Source organism: Natrix helvetica (assembly GCF_964273705.1).
Source record: "Natrix helvetica genome assembly, chromosome: Z".
Classification (NCBI taxonomy): domain Eukaryota; kingdom Metazoa; phylum Chordata; class Lepidosauria; order Squamata; family Natricidae; genus Natrix; species Natrix helvetica.
Genome location: NC_138554.1, coordinates 44,189,087 through 44,211,872, shown reverse-complemented (window position 1 = coordinate 44,211,872; position 22,786 = coordinate 44,189,087). Strand labels below are relative to the sequence as shown.

Genomic DNA, 22,786 nt, shown 5'->3' with positions numbered 1-22,786 from the left:
GCTATAGTCAAGGTGCTGATTATTTAACTTTGGAGATATCATAGTTCCTTCCCTTCTTTTCCTTCCTCCCTATTATAAGATAAGGATGAGGATTTATTGAACAAATGTGCTAAGGAATACACACCCTACCTGAAGAATGGAAAGAAGTCAGTGTTGATTTCGAAGGAATGTGCAGGTCTCAGATTAATGTAACTTTGCAATGCAGAAAAGGCCATTCATATTCTTGTTTTTTTAAAAAAAAAAAAAGCTGTAAAGGATTTCTCTGCCTTTACAAAAGGACTAGCCCTCCTTCAGATGTCCTTGGTGTAATCCATATTATTCCATACTCAGTTTGAAATAGAAGTTGAAAAAAGGAGTAAAAATGCAGTAATTTTAAAATGGTTGGCCTCTTCTACCCTTCTGCTGTCTTTGTTGTTTTCGAGCAGTTAAATTGCTATGAAAATGTCCGTGTCAGCTGAGATCTGGGCGACATGTGCCAGGCAGGGATATGTTGCAAAACCCCATATACATAAAATTATAAACATAAAAAATAGGAGATTACAAGGATCAACTTGACCTTGGCCTTTGAAAGAAAGATGTGACACCATGGCAAGTCCAATTGCTTTCTATGCTGGCGTGGATGGCATGGAAGAGGGAGGAGGAATTAAAATTGGTTGTTTTCTTATTTTGTACCCAACTCTTCCCCCACTCATTCCTCCTACTCTTTTGAGTACAAGCCACATGAAAGCACATAAAAGTTAGGAGAATTTGCAGCTGCTGGGGGTGGGGGTGGGTTAAGATTCTTGAAAAGACCAAATGTAGAGGATTAATGAGCATTTTAACAACTGTATCTGTACAGCTGTCAAAACAGACATAAGAACAAACACTTTAAAGTGTTCTCCAATCAAATTTATAGAGATCATGTCAAAGTTCCCCTTAAAGAAGGGAGGGAGAGAAAATTTGGGGTTTCCAAATGCAACTTTAGATGACAGAAATTTCTGCCTTCCAAGAAGAACTAATAGAAATAATATTTTTATATACCAATTATTCCAAACAGCTGCATCATTATTTTATTTCCTTTATAAAGGATTTTAACATATGCAGAGGCATTTTAGAATCTATCATCACCTCATCCATCAAGAATGATTCATATATAGAAACAGATTTTGTGTAAAACTTCCCTTGAGATTAGACATCTCAGAAATGCAAAAGAAATGCTGGACAGCATTGAAAACTCTTATTTCTTGACCTGATTCTCACATTATGCTAAGCCATCATGTGCTTGCCTGCTTTGCAAACTGTAGAAGCCAGCTTCCAATGTTTTAAAATATGGTTCAAGACATATTTTAATGCAGGGATCCAGAAAATTATAAGCCTGGACATTTGGATGGTGATGGGGTAAATAATATGTTTGCCATGATGTCATTGCGGAAATAAAAATTATGGTTCTTATCAGTCAGAAATTATTTTAGTTATTCAGTAAAACAATATAACCAAATTGAGGCTTCAAGCCATAAGGGAACCTGGTCCTTGTACATATTACATTCCTTGCTGGTTTGAAGTGCTACTTTAAATCTTACAGCACTAAACTTATACCAAAATTAAGAAGAATTACAATGGAATCTAGTATTTACTGAGAGCTCACTGGGAGTGTGTGGAGAGAAATTGGAACTGCAGAATAACTACTTAGACCATAGTGAACGCTTCTTAAAGTATGAATAAACAAGTCCGAATAAAAAAATGATGTGGTAGATCTGAATGCCAGTGGCTTTAGGGATAAGATTTTCTTGCTGCCTAAAGATCTTGCTGCATCTTAGGTGAAAGAGAATTATTAAAGTGAATTTATTACAGGATAGAACTGGTGGACTCTCCTTCACTACTATAATTTAACAGAGCTAGGATGACCATTTATCAGAGACACTGTCCTTGCATCCTGTATCTAAAATTCAGGCACCTATATTCGGCATGGATGACCTATTACATTCTTTCTAATCTATTCTAATCTTATTTTTTGTAATTTGATTCAGTAAGAAGTAATTTCATGCATCCATATTGGGTAATTTCATGCATCCATATTGGGGATCTGGTGTTTTTGACATTACATAGCAAGGCCTGGGAGCCAATTTTGTCTAATGGTTAAGGCATCAGGCTGGAAATTGGGAGACCCTGAGTTCTGGTCCTGTCTTAGACACAAGCCTAAGAATAACCTTGGGTTTGTCACTTTTCCTGAGCCCTAGGAAGGAAGCAGTGGCAAACTACTTCTGAAAAACTTTGTCAAGAAAACTGCATGCCTTATCCGGAGAGTCTCTAAGTATTCGATGCAGTTGAATGGAGGTTTGAGGGGAGCAAGTCTACAGTATGCTGTCACTGCTAAGATCTGTTTGAGGGTAAAGGAGAGTCCAAAACAAATTTATTATTAATCTAATTTATATGGGCAACAAATTCACACACAGTGACTCTTGGTGACTTTCAACATTAAACTTTCACACTGTAAGAACCTCCCACCTTCCTGTTTTCTAGGCAAGCTACAGATTAGTACAAATTAAAATCACTGTTGCAGTAAACATCAGTTGGTAATGCCACAAAATCCCCATAAAAGGTACAGCCATATCAAGGCAATCTAGTTCGAGATTTAACAGGCTTTCATTAACTATCATATAATACAGAGAACCGTAAAATAATATTTGCAGAGCAGAAAACTGCTATGCAAAATTCATAATGAAATGAAGAGAGTGTAATATTTAATTTCCAAAGGTCAGGAGCCCTGGCAGAAAGACGTGTGCACTAAAAATTGATTCTTTAAAAAGTCTGCTGAATGACTAGAACAGGAAGGCAAGGAAAAAGATTGTGCAAAACATTATTGAAAAGAGCCTTTCATTCATAGAGTGTCTCTCTATCTCAGATTGAGAGATGGAGGCATTAAAGAAGCAACAATGTTTGCATAATCCCTTGTTCTATTCAGTTTTTTTTTATTCTTCCCCTCTCCCCAATCTCCCACTTGTGAGGCTTAGCACTTCTAACTTCATTTGACAGACTAGTGAAAAAACTGAAAAACAATAACTTGCTTTAGACCACCCAATAAATCATTACTTGTGCAGGAATATTAACACTTTCCAACAGTTGGTCAACTAGAAAACACTGTATATATTACAAAGTTCAAGCCTTTACTTGAAAGAAGCCTGGTACCAAGCTGAAAAAAGATTTTTGCTTAAAATTTTGGAAAGTAGATGGCCAGCAATCTAATTCAGTAAAAGGCAGCTTCATAAATTTGTGTTATGAAAATCAAATGTAGAAGCAGACAGTTCTAAATGCTGAAAGAGAATTTTCAGCAGATTCAGCTTTACTCAGCCCTACATGGCATTTCACAGTTGGTGAAATTCCTGTTGCTATTAATAAAAGGTGAAAATCCTTTTATTGTTTTGCATCTGACCATAATGATGCAGGAATGGGCAGTCTAGTCCTCTGGATCCTTAACTACTCTGTGGCGATACTGGCAGGGCTTATAAAAAATAGAGTTCAGCAAAATCTGGTAACCCACAAATGCACTAAAATCATCACTATTTGAGGATTCTGTATTAAAAGTGGAGAACAAAAATCACATGTATCTGAAATAGATGCTGGCATTTTATGCCACTCAAGGTGCTCCACAAACAAACCCTGCTTTGATAGCTGTTTCTTTCTTAAGGCAACAAAGTTTTGCTCTCATGGCACAAAATAGATTTCTGCTCCCAAACGTTGAAATATATGAATTGGAGCAACATTCCCAGTTTGCTTAGTAATATTTGCTATGATAAAAAGTAGTTGGGTTTTATTAATTTTATATCCTGTTTTCCTTCAAGAGCTCCAGATAGCTTGCATAAGAATGTCCTTTCAATTTAACCCCACAACAGAGACAGGCAATAGAGGTGAATACAGCTAAGGGAGAGTAGTGGCCAAAAGTCACCCAGAGAGGTTCCATGACTGAGGATGGACTTGAACATTGTCCTTTGCCTGAGATCAACATCTTCACCATTACCCACATTGGTTCAGGCCAGGGGTCTGTTCTGGCTGCTGCTACTGCCGGTTTGCTCAGGTACATGCTGTGCACACTTGATGCATGATACGTGTGCATGCGCAGTACTAAAAATACTTCTGTGCATGTGCAGAAGCAAAAACAAGATGGCGGTGCCTATAGCACCGCCGAGAGAACCAGTTCGGGGACATGGCAGCCTGAGTTACTACCTATTCAGCCAAACCAAGTCTTTCCTTATGCAAGACAGACATTTTAATGAAAGGATGCTTGGGATTTTGCTTCCAGTTAGCAACAAATTCTACAACTGACTTGTGACAAGTCATTGCAGTTGTGTATGCCAGATGCCAGTCTGGCAGCCTGGCTTGTAAAATTGAGCTTGCACAGGTTGAGAATGTTGGCTGAAAATCAATGGATTCCCACACCCACACCCATCACCATTAAAATGACTCTGCAAACCTTGGATTATAAATTGTGTGTGGCATTATAGCAAATTCTCCAGACATCCCGCTTGTGGTTTGCAATCACCATACTATAGAATCCAAACTATGGTTCCAGCTTCCAAAAATACAACGGGAAAATTGTGGATAAAGACTGCACATCTGCTTCCATTTTCCTCTTCTAAGCTTCACACATTCACTTTTATTTCAAACATATCAAAATGTAATTTTGTAAAAATCAATGTTGTGGTCAGCGACTGCTGGCACAAATCGTAGCTGACATACATGTCGCATTGGGCCAGGTATAATGTGATTTTGTTTTGCCTTAGCATTCTATGTAGAACTACCAGCTGCCCAAGTTGAGGCTATCACTAGGTGGCAATCACCTGTTTCTCTTTGTTGCCATCCAGTAATCTTTTGGATTTTCATTCATAGATCTGATAGCCTTAGTAATATTTCTTGGAAATCTTTACCTAATGGACCATTAGGAAGCCTAGATGCGACAAAACCAGCTGTCCTCCAACCAAGCAGAGTTGCTGTTTGTTTAGAAACCTGTCTAGCCATCTGTTTGGTTTGGTCATAATTCTGAAGAGGACAGCATTTTGTACCACTCTACCTTGAGACTCCTCCAGGATTCATAATTCCTACTGTATTCCCAAATGGAAGCCATAGCCAGGGGAATCTTGACCAGGTTTTGATTGGATTATGGCACTAGTTGTGCCTTACTTGGAATGGGAAGCCTTAGCAACAATGATTCATGTTGTTATCACCACTAGATTAGGTTTTTGCAAAATGTTTAAGTGGAACTATCTTTGTAGACTATTTGGAGACTGTAATTGGTACAAAATGCAGCAGGTAGCAGTTCAGAATCACAAAGGAACATAACATTAAGGTTGTATGTGTTGCTTTGGCTTCCAATAGATTTCCAAGTATAATTCAATATGCTGTTTCTAACTTAAAAAACCCTTATATCATTTAGTTCTCAGCCATGTTCACGACCATCTCCTCCATGTGGCATATCCTCTTAAACAGGGAAGTTAAAGGCAAAGCAGTTTTTGGATGCTAGATATTTTTTGAGGTTTTTTTTTTCTATCCAGATATCACGCTAAGAGCTCATCAAAGCAAATCTTTTCATTTTATAAAGGCCACAGAATGTCGCTATTGACCTCTGATACATAATTATTAAGCTATGTATTTTAGACCTGGCACCTGTGGTTTTTGTGTTTTATTAACAGTTTTATTTAACTGCTCTGCCTTTGTAATTTTGTTATATTTTGGTCTCTAATGAATTATTGTGGAGAGCTAGTTTGGTATAGTGGTTAAGACACCACACTAAAAACTGGAAGACTGTGAGTTCTAGTTTTCCCCCTTAGGCACAAAGCCAGCTGGGTGGCCGTGGGTCAATCACTTTTTCTCAGGAAAGGAAAGGAAGGTGGCAATGGCAAACCAAGAAAGCCAAGGAAAGTTGGTATTTCTTCAAGATGTCTCTGAGAATTGGCCGTGATTGAATGGAAAGGGAAAATTATTGTTAGTCAGATTTATTTCTGACATAGAAATATAATACCCAACACATGTTAAAACAAATGTGGCTCAATGTGGGTTTACAGAATAATAAATTGTGTTTTGGTAGGATGTGGACTCAACCATAGTTTATCCAATAAACCATGATTAAGTGTGCGATGTGTGAATTCAACTTTAGGATGTAGCACAAATACAAAAGTTGCCTTAATATCATCTTCTGACCTCGGTATGATCTTCCCCTATCCTGAAATCCTTGTCTTTTGGCTTGTAGTTGCACTACACACTAAGCCCTAAATCTGGATAACAGAGATGCACTGTAACACTTTCTGCTTTAGTAGCTTTCATGCAAGCATATTATAAACCATAGCTTCTGTTGACTAAATACAAATTTATTTGTGAGATATCAAAATAAGGTGTACCATTGCTTGGCTGCAAAAATCTGGATGATCACCAAATGGACATTTGGGGGCTAAGGGAATCCTTGCTGTCATCTTATGCAGCTAAGTAAATCCTTGTTTATCACCTTATGGATTTATAGTTCCAGATATTGCTATTGATGCAATATTGTTCAGCTTGTTGCATGCTGCTTGGGAATTCAGGGAATTATATTCCCTGCCCAACTAGAAGTAACAAGGTTGAGAGGAGATGCCTAGTTTGAGCAAAATTAAGGGCTCTGTAAAGGAGCAGTGAATCCGTAGAAAAGCATGTGTAGAAATCTCTAATAGCCTTCAGAGAATTCCAGGACCAGAAAAACTAAGAGAAATCTTTTCCTGCAAGGTCTCAGACTTCTCATGGGGATCTTCTTACTGAGAATGATAGAAGTTGTAGTTCTACTCATGTAGATAACCTTGAGTTGGGGATGGATAAGCAGCCTGCCTCACTATCAAGGCAGCTCTAAGTCCGAGGGTGAGAAATAAAAGATCTCAGCCTAGTGGCAGCCAAGGCCGGAGGCGACTGCCATCTCTCTGGCCCGCCTGCCTGGCGTAATCCCCGCCTCCAAAAGACAGGTGGAGTCCTGGTTGCCACGGTGACTGTGTCCTAATAAGGAAAGCGAGAGGAAGCTCGCTTGCATTGCTAAGGTCAGGGGGGGAGGAGGAGTGAAGGAGTATGATGGCAAGTGTGTAATGGAGTTGGTGGGGGGAGCTGCACCTGCATTACTTCTTCTCCAATGGGTGATTTCTCTCCCCTCCCCAAAGAAAGCTTGCATCTTCCCCTCTCTACATCACCTCTGTATACCCAAGAACAACCGTATCCAGCAGCAGCTAAGAGAGTGCAGAAAGAAAACAGCCGAGCTGCTGACGGATGAATTTATAGACACTGCAGCCTCCCATTGTGTGAAGTGGGCTGGCTTGAGGATGGCAGAGGCAGAAGGTTCTTTAAGGTGGCCTGGCTTGTTCTAACCTGTGGCAGGTAAGGAGGCTGCCGGACGAAGATGGGGAGGTGATGCAGGGAAATGTCAGTGGAGCCGGGAAGGGAGAGGAGGAGGGGGAGGGGAGCGGGACCCACAGCTGAGCTCTTGCCTGTCTTACTGTTTGCATTGTGGAGGGAAGAAAAATAAAGACAGCTTCTTCCCCTCTTTTATGGTGATGGTGGGAAGTCAATCTTTTTGAAAGGAAAATTGTTCTTTCTATGCCTCCTGTAATTCATTGCACCAAACAGTGCAACTGGCTAGCATTCCCCTCCACATCCCAGCCCAGATTGAACAAGCTCTGCCTAAAAGCAAAGGACACCACAATATGTCCTGGGGCTGCAAATGTTTTCTGAGGCAATGAAGGCAACAAGGGATGTCTGGCTGCCCCTGTAGGTGCACCCATAGACCAATACGGAAGATGATTCCGTATTGCTCCTTTGATGTAACCGGTGCATAGTGAAATAAGTACGGCACTATGGAGATATAGCAGACTTTCACTCTGTGAGAAGGGAAGGAGAAAAAAAGAGGAGAAATGTTTATATGTGCCTTTGGATTGTTGCTAAGCCATAGCAACCATAAGACTCCAGAGGTCAGAGTGAATTGTCAGGGTGGTAAGGAATTAAGGGGAGAGAAGGAAGGTTTCCTTTAGGATATTTGTAGAAAACAACAGGGACCCTTTGGGATGAGAAACTGAAGCAGTAACGTTTGCGTTGGAGTGGAGGGGGGGTGTTAATTTTTACATCCCACCTATTTGCAAAGAAATCCTGGTATAAATGGGCATGGTGTCCTTTAAATTTTACAACAGCCATGTGAGGTAGGTCAAGATTGACTGACAACCATAATGGTCCAAAGACCTTTAATAATATTTATGGCTCAGAGCTGAGAAATCCCTATCTGGCTCATTTTAGCCGGGTGTCTGCTTTTTTCTACTACAATGGTGCTTTGTTTTTTGTTTTTAAACAGTATATTTTTAAAAAGCAATTCCTTTCTCTTATTCTTTTCATAACTGAGACAAGACTTACTTCTCCCATTTTATTATTTTCCATTTTTATTAGAAAAGTAAATGCAGTCATAAATGCATTCTGAAAGAGAACATATGGTTTATCTTTTAATCCAGAAATTTCTACTCCTCTGTTTGTTGGTACTGCATCGTTTGTAAGATAAATGAACTGCAAATGTTAAAATACAGTCTTAATTTTATTTCATTCATTATAAACTTGGTTCTAGCATTGAGACTGGAGCAGCAATCTGATAAGCTTTTTTAAAAGTTAAGACTTTATCTACTTCTTTCTTAAGACTGCTTCTTGGAGAAAAAAATTGGTCATTGATGCCCACCTGTTCATTCCTGCAACACTCCTCAGTATAAAATTTTCAGGAGGATGTATACGTGAAATATTTTTCCCCAGGACATTCCAGAATCCAGAAAATCCATCTATGTTTTCCCCCCATACCCTTTCTTTGACAATGATGTAAGCTATGTCTTATCCACTGTTCATTAAGAGTGCAATGTCGAATTTTGCATATATGTATTACATCATTTTGTAGTTCACTTATACAATGTTAATTGGGTATTCTCCCAAGAACTACTACTATTAATTTATGCAATAACTGGGCACTGTCTGGGACCAGTGGTGTAATCAGTGAACTAAAATCAGTAGTGTTTTACAGGAGACTTATTCTCACAGAGATAGTAAATCTGTAACTGGGTTACACCATCACATTTGTACAGGGAAATGGTTTAGAAATAATACAGATAGCAGAATGGATGATAACTAGTAATTTGATGCATGGCAGAATTAATATGTGATAATTTTCAAATGCTCCGTTGCAATAAAAAAAGAAAAAAAAAACCTTGACAGTCTTCCTTAGTACAGAATAGAACATAGCACAGTTAGGAGTAAACTTTAAGTACATTCTAACTGATACATTAGGCTTCTTCTTGCGTGGAGTTTGACACTTGAAAGGAGCATTCAAAAGCAGAAGTTTCAGCTTGCAACCCCGTTATTTTCACAATCAATTTTCTGTCATGTTCTGTTTTATATGCACATAAATTGATTGATTGCATTGGATTTATATCCCCTTCCCAAACCAAGTCACTGTGCTTAGAAAACTAATGAATTTACGGTGATAAAGTAAAGCCATTCTTTTTAACACAGTGTTTTTCTATCAGGAAGAGTATTTTTTTTTTTTTTACAAAAAGGCATTCAATCATCACTAGTTCTTCCTGCAGACTTAAAACATTTTCAAAGGCATATTTAATTAAGCACTCCTTAGTGAGAAATTTGTCTTAAAGCTTAAAACATATAAAAATAGCTGTTCTGGATGAGATCTAAGACTTCTCAGTCCAGCATTTATTTTTGAGAATAGCCAATCTAATGCCTTTGGGAAGCCCACACCAGGAGGTAACTGCGATAGCATCTCTACAATAATTTTTTTCCCCCAGCAAATGATGGATTGGTGTTTTGCCTTTAATATTGCAGATAAGAGGTGATACAGGTAATCCCCAACTTACCATCACAATTGGGGATGGAACTTTCATTGCTAAGTGATGCAATTATTAAGGGGTTGTGATTTTACAGTCTTTTTTGCTGCTTCTTGTTGTTGAACATATCAACATGGTTATTAGGTGAAAAACATGGTTGTTAGATTAATCCAACTTGCACCATTTTCTTATTTTCTTATTGCTTATTGTAAGCCAGCTGGAACATTAGTGGCAAAGAAGAAGTAAGGAAGGGAAGGGAAGGGAAGAGCACCAGTCATCCTCTCAAAAGACCTGGTGAGGAACCCTTTGAAACACCAGTGGGGTGGAAGCTGTTCAAATCTCAGGTTGGGCAGGGAGGGGCAACTATATTCCAGATAGCAGGTATTATTTCTCCTTCTAAACTCCTCTAACAGTTTAACTTTAATGCAGAGCATTGTTCCACTGACCGCATTCATTTTGAGAGCCATGTCCTCATATTAGGATGCTGAGTACTGTAGTGAATTTCCACATTCCTGCTTGGTAAGCATTTTTGGTAGGGAGACAGTGAAGCACGTGGGAAAGAAAAGAGAAAATATTCACTTATACAGGATTAGTGGAGAGAAATGGTCAGGGAACCAAATGGGATGAGGCAGGAAAGCATTAGTTGAGGACTGAGTGTAGGATAAGTTCACTTGGAAAGAAGAGAGAAGCAGCTTGGAAGATTATTGCTGTCTCTTATGCGCAGTTACACTTGAAAAAAAGTATATGGATGACTTAGCTTTTAACAAAATGTTCAGCACTTCTGCCCCACCAGAAAACAATTCTGAAAAAAGGGCATCTGCATTGTTGGCTGTAGGTTAGCATCCATCACATCCTCTTGTGGCACCCTCGTAAACACCAGCTGGTTATTCATTGGCATGATACCAGTTTTACAACATCCAATTACTATCAATGTTTCCTCCCTCCAGACCTCTCTCTCTCTCTCTTTTCTTTCTCTCCTGAACTGTATGGTCACAGTTTTGGAAGTGAAATTATTTATTAAGAATGCTGCACTTTAGCCTTTTAATTACTTTTTTTTGGGGGGGTTGAATTGAATCATTTTCTTTGATACAATAGAACAGATAGCAATGGTCTTCTTTACATTGTCCTTTTCCCATTAAAATTCTGTGCATACATTTGTTCAACAGTTTTAATTAAATCTGCATAATAGTCTTAAGCCAAAAGCAGCAAGGTCGTGGTTTTTTACAGTATCATCTGAAAGCACCAACATTTGAAAGATGCTTCTGTGACTGACTTGCAGCATAACATCATGCCAGGAATCTATGATTTTTTGGGGGGCTGGGATAGTTTTTGTAACTGCTTCCATTCCAGTCAACTCTATTTGCCATTAGATGTTGACCTACACACCAGCCCGATAAGCTATATCAAGATTTTTCTATTAACCAAAAAAAAAATTTGCCTTGGTTTGAAAAGCCGTAAAGGATAAGCATTATAGAGTAAAATAAAAAGAGAGAAGAACTTAGCAAAACATGTTTGTCAGAAATGTGAGGGGGGATATGGACAACATTTGGCACTAGGCAAAGGATGCCACTACTGTGTTCTTAGTTTCATTAATGAATTGTCTGGGTACAAAATGACCACCCTTGGAGAATACTATGCTGTTTTGAAGACATCTCAAAAGAGACATTGTAAATCGGGGAAGGTACTTAAAGCAGGAAAGCAATTAACAGGTAAGTAACTTCCTTATGAGGAAACTGTATAAAGTTTGAAATCTGTCACTTTAGAAGGCATATATTATGACACAAATTCTTCCCAATTCCTTAATGTACACTTGTATAAAGATTTGACCTACAGATTTCTACACCCTTCTGTGTCAAGTTGTGATGCATATACAAAAAAGTGGCACATGTGTCATGATGTCACAATACATGCATGCTTCATTACTTTGATAAGAAATAGTTGCCTTGTAAGATGGAACATAATATTGGATGTATCCATAAAGCATGAAGAAAGAAAATAGGATTTTGATATAATATTTGATAGAGTTTGTCCAGTGGAACAAAGAGGTAGGGAGAATCCAAGAAATAATATTCTAAATAATATTTGAGGTTCATTGACACTCTTGTTTATAAAAGTTAAGACATTCTCCCATTGACTAGACAACCTCTAATACTTTATTTCACTTTATTCCACTAATTTCTTAACATCTGCTATCAAATTAATGTATTGATAAAACATACATGGGCACACTCACATTTGCGAACAAGTAGCGAAGGTAAATTTATTTCAGTCTGGACTAGGGATGACATGATAGCAGTGTTCCAATATCTCAGGGGTTGCCACAAAGAAGAGGGAGTCAAATTATTTTCTAAAGCACATGAAGATAGAACAAGAAGCACAGGGTGGAAACTAATCAAGTAGAGAAACAACTTAGAACTAAGGAGAAATTTCCTGACAGAACAATTAATCAGTGGAACAAGTTGCCTCCAGAAGTTGTGAATTCTCCAACACTGGAAGTTTTAAAGAATTGAATTGAATTGAATTGAATTTATTAGATTTGTTATCCGTTCCCTCTCCACAAAGGGACTCGGGGCGGTGTACAATAAATAAACACATATTATACAATTAAAATATTTCACGGAGGAGGTGTCAAAATCACATAGTACAATACATAGGAATAGTCATAATAAAATTAAAATTAAAATACCCCAATATAAAATTACAAATTTAAAAGATTGCCAGGAGGATAAAGATGGAACTATAATTGAGCCAGGCCGGCTAGTTGAAAAAGGTGGGTCTTGAGTTTTGAAAGAAGATATTAGATAACTCTGAAGTGGTGTAGGGTTTCCTGCTTAAGCAGGGGGTTGGACTAGAAGACCTCCAAGGTCCCTTCCAACGCTTTTATTATATTCTACTTAAAAAACTCACTTAATACCTGTCTCACTTAACAACAGAAATTTTGGGCTCAATTGCAGTCATAAGTCAAGGACTACCTGTATATGAAATGTTTAAGCAATATTATTATTAATAATAATACTGTTGCTACTACTAAAAAGAAAAGATGTTATATTTTAATTCTAAGAGCTGTGGTAGCACAGTGGTTAAAATGCAGTACTGCAGGCTACTTCTGCTGATTGCTAGCTGCCAGCAGCAGTTCAATTCTTACCGGCTCAAGGATAACTCGGCCTTCCATCCTTCCAAAGTCAGTAAAATGAGGACCCAGATTTTTGAGGGCAATATACTGACTCTGTAACCACTTAGAGAGACTGTAAAAGCACTGTGAAGTGGTATATAAGTCTAAGTGCTATTGCTATTTTAATTGTTTATTAATCAGTTTTAATCATTCCAGCTCTCTGCCTTAAGAGGAAAGTTGGGAATACTATTTGAATTTACCCTATATATTTTTTGTCCTTTTTTCATCCACCCTTTTCTGTTTGGCCTTTGTTGTCATGGCTGAGCTTAAAATTTGATCAGCTTTGCTACTTCCTGGATGTGTTCCCATGGCTCTGTCACTGAATAGAAACTAGGGAGACTGCTTGGGTGGGAAGTAGTGCCGCTGCATGACAATTCAGTCTTATCAAGGCCTAGCAGCTGCTTTCACTTTGGAGTGCTATTGAATTGGAATATGGTTTGCTGAGATACACATTCCTCTTCTCCCAAGTTTAAGAACTGATCATGGATACTTGAGAAGCTTGTACTACACTGATGAGCAAATCAGTCATTCAGAAAACTAGCTATCTCCATCTGCAGAATCAGAGGAAACTGACAAAAGAACTTTCTTTTTGCAGTAAGGGAATAATTTAAGATAGTAGTAGGACCAAATTTTGAGACAATGTGCTCCAGATTTTGCATACTCTAATTCTATAGTTGAAAAGTAGACTGTGCAAAATCTGGAGTAGATTGTCTCAAAATTCTGTGTTATTGCTATCCTAAATATGCATTATAAGACAAGATAGTAAAACCTGCAACAAACGAAAGTACTGTATTGGTTGGAAACATGTGGAAGAGGCCTTTACCCTGCAGTGGATAGACAATAGCTAAAATGATAATGGTGATGATATACATACATACATACATGCATACATACATACATACATACATACATACATACATACATACATATGCAATAGCTATTAAGACCATATTTTTCTCATAACATAAGCCACTTTTATTCCCAAATATAAGGGCTAGAATAAATTGACTTGATTTTCAGTCTTAAATTAATGTTCCTTGGTAGATTAAAGTTCTTTGGCATTCAAATATTTTCAGTGGCGTTCTAGAATCTCCAGTGGTTTTGGAGATTCTAGTATTCGGCTAGATGGATGTTGCTTTGTCTGACAAGCAACACAGCAACTTTTCTTTCATAAATTTCTACCTAATTCATTTCCAAGTATGAATCTTTAAATAGCTTCTTCTGGAAGGTCAGATACTTTCTTTTCCTCTTGTTCATGTAATCTGGGAATCGAATAAAACACACCAGAGATCAGTGGAAGTCGAAGGAAATATATTTATTGAACACAATTTTGCCAGAAACAGTTGGGTGGCAGCCGTATGTAGTGCTCCCCCAGTTCTCTTATTATATAGGGTTTTTTTTACTTTAAAGATTTAGCCAATTATTATTGAATGGAATGCGTTAGCTTATTAGAAATAAATGTTTCATTATCTAGAATTAAAACAGATGTCTCCTTATTTATTGTCCCCTTATTTTGAGTTAGATGTCTTTTTAAATGGCCATTTTATCTTTCATATACATAGTTTTTTTTTTCTATGCATAAAATATATGTCTTTCTTAAATGGGTTTTGCTATGGGATATTTTTTATTTATTTATAGCAGTAGGAATCAGTCTTTTCCTTTTATGAAATGGCTACTCTTTTTCATCATTTCTTAACTGAAACTTATTGTAAACATATGAAGAAAATATTTCAATACCAGAAGAATACATACCATAAGAGAAAGAAAAAAAAACTTAGCACGGTGTTAAACATTCCACAATGGAAAATACATAGTAAGTGGGTAGAAAGAGACATTGACATAACAAACATACATATACACATATCGATTAGACTCCTTCCTTTCAGGGTAAGCATTACTATTCAAAGCAGTATGCAACCCAGTATGATAAGCAAAATCAGAAGGAAGGAACCAGAACTAAATCTAGTTTTCATACTGTAATTGTCTATGTTTGTAAACTATATTTCATTTCCCCAAGTTGAAACACATCCTCCTTGGTAGCCTTTTGTTCCTTAACCTTTTTTAGCTTTATATTTTTCATTAGCTCCATCCAATCACAATTTTTATCCAGTTATTCTTCCCTCTTATATTTGTTTTATAACAAACCATCTCAGTGCATCTCTTTTGTACCAGTCACTCATTTTTCTGTTCATTCAGAACCCATTCATTTTTCATTACCTTTTTGTTGGACCATGGACACTTCTTAAGTAAACAATTCTTACTATTGTCAACGAATTTCTTCTGTTTTTCTGACATTCTGGACTTGGGGTAGTGCAACCCTATTTAAAACTAATCATGTTAAAGTCCTGGAACCCGGAGCTCCATTTTCTCAAAGCCACTCAGTCTTACCAGAGTGCAGCCCATCCAGATTCATTTACAGTATATACAGCCCTTTTCCTTTTCTTTCACACATACTCATTCCTCACAAAACCCTACACACTACTTTTATTAGAATTGCTTCATTTTTAATAAACATTCTACACAAACTGCAAATTTCTGCAGTCATGTCTTTGCTTCAGTTTTCCAACATTTATGCATGCTTGCAATTATTTGCAAGAGTTACCATGTCAACACAAGTATGTGTTCAATATAATTTCAAAATTTACACTTATTGCATCATACTGTATGTAACATATGCTGCACATCATTCAGATTGTCAGCCAAGAACATAGCATTGTCTGCATGCAAAGGTACATATCATTCACATCTACTTCATATCAGATTTGTTTCAAAAAGGCTGGGCTAAAAAAGGCACAAAAGGTGTTTTTGATTTTAAAGAAAAGACATTGAAAAAACATAGTAAAGACAATATGAAAGAATTTCAAGCACTGCTATGTTTAAAATGCAAGCCTCATTTATAGTAAAATCAAGGTTTACATTCTTTTGCCTCTTTCTACTGCCTGCAGAATGTTAAGTCCTTTCTCTTTCCTCTTTTCTTCTTCTCTTTCTTCTTCTCTTTTTTTCCCCTTTTATAGCTGTCTGGACTTTGGTTTCAGGCTGTTTTCTTTTGATTTTGTGAGAATTTGTTTCTGTACCTCAAATATTACTATTGTATTCCTTATCCACAAGTACCTTAACCAAACAAGGAATTAACATATATACATGTCATACTTAAGCTGTGGTGGCATAGTGGTTGGAATGCAGCGTTGCAGGCTAAGTCTACTCACTGCCAGATGTTTGGTTCTGACTGGCTCAAGGTTGACTCAGCCTTCCATTTTTCTGAGGTTGGTAGAATGAAGACCCAGATTGTTGGGGGAAATTTGCTGACATTGTAAGCTACTCAGAGAGTCTATAAAGCACTATGGAGTGATATATAAATCTAAGTGCTATTGATACTCGTTGCTGAATTTCATTTATCACATTTATAACTTAACTTTTAATAATTTTATATTAATTTAAATATTAGTGCTCTTTGATATACATCTAGCCTTTCCAGAATTCTAAAATGCTCCTTCCAGAATACTCACCCTTAAATTTCATCCAAATAATTTCACTTCTTTATTTTTTAATGCTATTTACTCTGATGGAGGCTTCTTGTTGAACTTTTGGAATCCATTTCCAAAACAATTTTAGTATCAAACAAATATTTTTTCCATATCTTTTGATCTTGTTCTCTTTCACTTATCCTAAAAAACAAAGCAACAAAAAACCAAATAGACAACAATCATTCCCTTGTATGAATTTATTTCATTCCATTATTCCAACAAGAATCCCTTTTCATACTTCCCATTTGTATAACACTTCTCTGGTACTATGTAATTGTTTTAATCTCTTTCAAGCAGTTTTCATATGCTCTTTCCTTACATCAACATTCTGTTCATTCTATTTGGAAATTTATTTCATTATATTTTTCAGGCAGGAATCATACTTTCTTTTCCTTTGGCCATTCTACTATTATACTTTCTTTTACTCTTTTTCTTCCATTGGCATTTTTTTTCATGACCAATTTTTGACTCTACCAAAAGAGCCGTGACCCACATTCAGAACCTGTTATCACCTTTAATTCTTTCACTAATTATCTCATCTTATTCAATTCATGCTTTTTCCATTTATATGTATGGACTTAACAAGATGTTTAAAGCATATATTAGAAACAACCTTTTCTCTAAACAAAGCCTTAGTATAAAAAGTTACCAACAAATGGCAGTACATACACTCAAAACTCTGACATGTTCTTTAGCATCAGCCCTTTCACTTCTGTTGATGGGAAATTTCTAGGAGAAAACTATTGCAATTTTGAAATGGAAGCCCACAGTGAATATTTGTGAACCTACTTTCAGCAATGTGCTATCATTGAATTTTGGAACACCAAGAGTCCTTCCAATTGAAATTCAGTATCAAAGGAAAGCTATTAATGATGATGACAATGTGTTACTGGGCCAACATAGTGATTGTGAAACAGAAAAAAACCCTGATTTTTGTGATCAAGAATGAAGTGGACAACTTGTAGCAACAAATGACAAGTTTCACATAGAACAAGTAAGGTTAACAAACTGATTAAGGACAGTCAGCAGATCACTCAAAAAATTGTTCACAGGTTTGGCATTTCACTGAAATATGTGGGTCATATTTATGTTCTTCAATATGGAAATATCTGTACAAGACAGGTTCCTTTGCATGCTGATAGCAGAGATGAAAACTTCAAGAGTTAAAATTTGCTAGAATTGTTGTCACACTATAAGAATGTAGGTAAGAAATTTCTTCACAGTATTGTGACAGCAGATGAAATATCAGCTTATCTTTATGACCCAGAAATGAAGCATTCATCCATGAAATATTATCACAATTTCCAATTTTTTTCCCAGAAGGAAAACTTGAAGCTACTTTTTGGAGCAAATATGGTGCTATTCACATGGATTTCTTTGAATCTAGACTTTACCAACACCTGATAGAGCTACATTGCGATGCTCAAAGCTATAGAACATTAAAAAGAAAAGTTGCTGCAATAGACAATTGTGAAGTTGGGTCTACTGTTTGACCTCATCTTCCATATACCTGATTTGTAGTCCAGATTTGATACCATGCAACTTTCATCTTTTTCCAAAATTGAAGAAGATCTTTATTGGAATTTGTTTGTCTCAAATTAAGAAGTAGGAAGGATTCTCAAGACCTAGTTTTACATTCAGTCCACATATACAAGCTAGGATCTCTCATCTGGGAATGATATCATAAACAAACATACTGTTACCTATATCCCATTCGTTAGGAAGTATATGCAGTGTATTGATGTACACTCATGATATTGCAGCCCTGAAAACCAACAAAATTGTATCAATAAAGATCATGCATCTTAGTCACAGAATAACGATTGCATGAGGGAAAAGATTAAGAAAGATATGATTGGGGAAGAAAGAATAAAATGAATTATCTAGGGTGCGTAACATTCCATTTGTTTGCTTATGAAAAATATTTTGTATATATTAAAAACACATATGTCTTTGTGAACTTTCAATCATTGCACTGAAAACAAGTTTTGGAACCTTAATTTTGTTTCACTGCCCTGAAATCAACCTTCAGTGACCTGCAGTTTCATAGTCATACTGGTATGTTTTATTCCTTGATATAATCTATTCGTTAGCCTTTGCTATTCTTCATACTGCCCTTTCTGCATCATTTCTCCTGTTTTTATTGGTATTGATAAGTCTATCATTTATTCCTATCGTCCTCTGATCTGCCAGTACAAACAGAATGTAATTAATTGTGGTTCTTCTTCCTGCTTTTCTCTAAAATAGGAGGAAAATCCGCTGATGTCAACACCATCTCAGTCTGCTGCAATACAATTGATTTCCTGTGCCAATAGCTGCACTGAAGGGTATGCAGTATGGTAGATAGCTTTGGGAAATAAGCATAATGCAAGGGTTGAAAATGTTGCCAAGAACCAGATAGTTAGCATGTTCAGCCTAGCCTAAAAAATATCATTGAACCACAATTAATTATTCTGCTTCCCCACTATTTTTATTAAAAGAAAACCTAGCTTGCTTCAAATAATACTTTGCTTTAAGTCAGAAATAAGCATGCCCTCCGTTAATTTGAGTAATTGAAATATGGAGAAATCTATGCATTCTTCCTGGATTTGCGAGACAACTAGAATCTTCAGTAGAGCAATATGGTAACACAGAACACAATCTTCTCCACTCAATAGGTTGCAAACAAATCATTATCTTCTCAAATGACTCATCTGTATGCAAAGAATTATCTTCCACTGAAGGTTCCATATGGTGGAAAGCAAAAACTAAAAGAATGAGGTGGGGGGATGCTTATAGGGCAAAACAAGCTGTGAAAGTACAGTAATCTGTTTATATTTACCACTTGGTATTAAAGATCTGGACGCAGTGGTTCAGTGGCTAAGATGCTGAGTTTGTCAATCAAAAGGTTGGCAGTTCAGTAGTTCGAATCACTAGCGCTGCGTAACGGAGTAAACTCCCATTACTTGTCCCAGCTTCTGCCAACCTAGCAGTTCTAAAGCAAATAAAAAATGCAAGTAGAAAAGTAGGGAACACCTTTGGTTTGAAGGTAACAGCATTCTGTGAGCCTTTGGCATTTTGTCATGCCGGCCACATGACCACGGAGACGTCTTCGGACAGCGCTGGCTCTTCAGCTTTGAAACAGATGAATACTGCCCCCTAGAATTGGGAAAGACTAGCATATATGTGCAAGGAGAACCTTTACCTTTACTGAAGATCTGATTTTTCAATTGGGCTCAGTGTAGAACTACCCCACTTCCTGGGTTTCAGAATTAGGAATGACAATGGAAATTTTTGATCATGATCTCCTAAATGTTTTGTTTTCCAAAGCTAATAGCTGAGAGGAAAAAGAAATTGAATAGGGACAGCAGAGCTGCACAGTGTTTTTCTTATTAAAATTCCATCAGTACCAGCGAAGCAGATATTTGTCCTGCAGGCCAAAACATGGTTGTAATGTGTAAGTAGCAGTTGGAAGTTCAGCTCATCTTTTACCGAATCATGAAGGATTGCATGAAAGCTGTCCCAAGTCATTAACTCTCTTTACTACACATGGAAAGCTAATGTGCTAAGAGAAGCTCTAGCTAAGCATACCCCCCTGACACGCTGCTCTCTAAATGTAGGATGATGAATCATTGTTTAACAAAGTTGTGCTGGATTAATAAATTCTGAATTTTAGGAGGGGTTTAATGACATCATGCACAGGGACTTTTTCTATCTTTCTGCTATAGAATTCTCCTTTTTAATGAATAGCATGTATTCCAATGCATGTTTATTGCTCAGAAATACAATCTACTGATCTAAACAAACTTATGGTAAATAAATTAATGTAGGAATTCAATCTATATCTGTTATGTTCTGAAGCTAAGAAAGAATATATCTTTTGAGTGAATTAGATATCATTCAACACCAGGAAGGATTTAAGGCTGATTGAATCGGTGTAGTTAAGTCATCAAAACCTGTGGCATTTTCCTCCCTTCATTTTAGTGGTTCTGTGTTCCAGATCTGCATGTTCATAAAGAAATATTTAATTAGAAGCTAACACCACAAACCAGAAAACATTTAGTTTCACAAGATGTATTGATCTGGGCTGCTGCAAGTTCATTGTTTAAATTCTAATTTCCCCACCCCCCAAGACTAGAAAATGAGAAAACTACAAATGATTTTTTTACTACAGTTCATGACATTCTGAGTTGCAATCAATTATTCCACATTGTAATGCTGGCAATGCAGATTTCAATATGTTCATCATTTGTGGCTCTTTATTCAGTCTCTTGTTTCTACTTCTTATGTTTAGATTTGGGGATATAGACCTATTGGATTTGGATTTATTAGATTTATATGCCGCCCTTCTCCCAAGGACTCAGGGTGGCGTACAGCATTAAAAAACACATAGTACAAAAGTTAAAAGGAAATTAGAAACAGTCCAAAAAACAAACCCAATTTATATAACACTCACATTTTAAAAATTAAATAAAATTAACAGGCCAGGCCGGCTTGCTGGAAAAGCCAACTTTTTAGGGCGCGTCGGAAGGACCGGAGGTCAGGGATTATGCGAAGCTCTGGGGGCAGCTCATTCCAGAGGGAAGGCGCTCCCACAGAGAAGGCTCTCCCCCTGAGGGTCACCGGCTGACACTGTCTGGCCGACGGCACCCTGAGGAGGCCAACTCTGTGGGATCGTACTGGACGGTGGGAGGCTACTGGTGACAGTAGGTGGTCTCGCAGGTACCCTGGGCCTAAGCCATGGAGCGCTTTAAAGGTCATAATTAGTACCTTGAATCGCACTCGGAAGACAACCGGTAACCAGTGCAGGCCGCCTAAAAGGGGTGTAACATGGGAGCACCTATGTACCCCCATGATAACCTGTGCGGCCGCATTCTGGACCAGCTGAAGCCTCCGGGTGCTCTTCAAGGGCAGCCCCATGTAGAGAGCGTTGCAGTAGTCCAGGTGAGAAAGGACGAGGGCATGAGTGACTGTGCACAGAGCATCCTGATCCAGGAAGGGGCGCAACTGATGTACCAGGTGAACCTGGTAAAAGGCCCCCCTGGTCATGGCCGTCAGATGTTCTTCTAAACTAAGCCGTGTATCCAGGAGGACTCCCAGATTGCAAGCCTTCTCTGAGGGGGCTAAAATTTCTCCCCCTATCCACAAGTGACGCGCCTGGGGGTCGATCTCTGCCCTCCAGTCAACACAAACTGCGACCGATCTGACAGGTAGGAGGAGAACCACTGTAAAATGGTGCCCCCCACTCCCAACCCCCCGAGTCATCGCAGTAGGATACCATGGTCGATGGTATTGAAAGCCGCCGAGAGGTCTAATAGGACCAGGACAGAGGAGCAGCCCCTGTCCCGGGCCTGCCAGAGATCATCGATGAACACAACCAATGCCGTCTACGTGCTGTACCCGGGCCTGAAACCCAACTGAAACGGATCCAGGTAGACAGCTTCATCCAGGTACTGGGGAAGCTGACGTGCTACCACACTCTCGACAGCCTTCGCTACAAAGCGAAGGTTGGAGACCGGACGGTCTCTCTCAATGAAGAGTTGGTAATCGCCTGGATCCAGCCTCATGTCACCTCCCGGGAAGCCGAAACTAACCACGAGGGACACGGGTCCAGCACACAAGTGGCAGCACTGAGTCTCCCCATAATCCTGTCCATGCCCTCGGGGGTCACAGGGTCAAACTCATCCCAGATTGTCTCCTCAAGATTCATCCCCGTCGGCTCAGTCCAAGCCTGTCCGGATCTGAGTGATTTTATCCTGCAGATACTGAACAAATTCTTCAGCCCTACCCTGCAAGGGGTCTTTCCCAGTTCCTTGGTTAAGTAAGGAACGGGTCACCCTGAACAGGGCGGCTGGGCGGTTATCTGCGTATGTGAGAAGAGCAGAAAAATGTTGGCATTTTGCCGCTTCCATCGCCACTAAGTAGGATTTAATATGAATTCTTACTAGTGTTCGATCAGATTCGGACCGGCTGGCCCTCCAGCCACTCTCTAGGCGTCTTTTCCGGCGTTTCATCTCCCGGAGCTCCTCGGTAAACCAGGGAGCCACCCGGGATCAACACCGGGTCAGAGGCCACAAAGGCACAACGCGATCCAAGGCCCCAGCGGCCGCCCTATCCCAGGCTTCCACTAGGGCTTTGGTCGAGTTGTGAGCAAGGGATTCAGGAAAAGTCCCAAGCTCCATCAGGAACCTTTCGGGGTCCATCAGGTGCCTGGGGCGGAACCATCTGGTCGGCGAAGGGTAGCGGTATGGAAGTCAAGCCTGATGAGG

General features: G+C 38.4%; 1 protein-coding gene across 1 annotated transcript in view; it reads left to right on the top strand.

The window, feature by feature from the left end:
* The window catches only part of SRCIN1 (SRC kinase signaling inhibitor 1), a gene marked incomplete at its 3' end in the record, with an annotated part of 177,730 nt that overhangs the window by 53,611 nt on the left and 101,333 nt on the right, over positions 1–22,786 (top strand). The gene's annotated exons all lie outside the window — the stretch shown is intronic.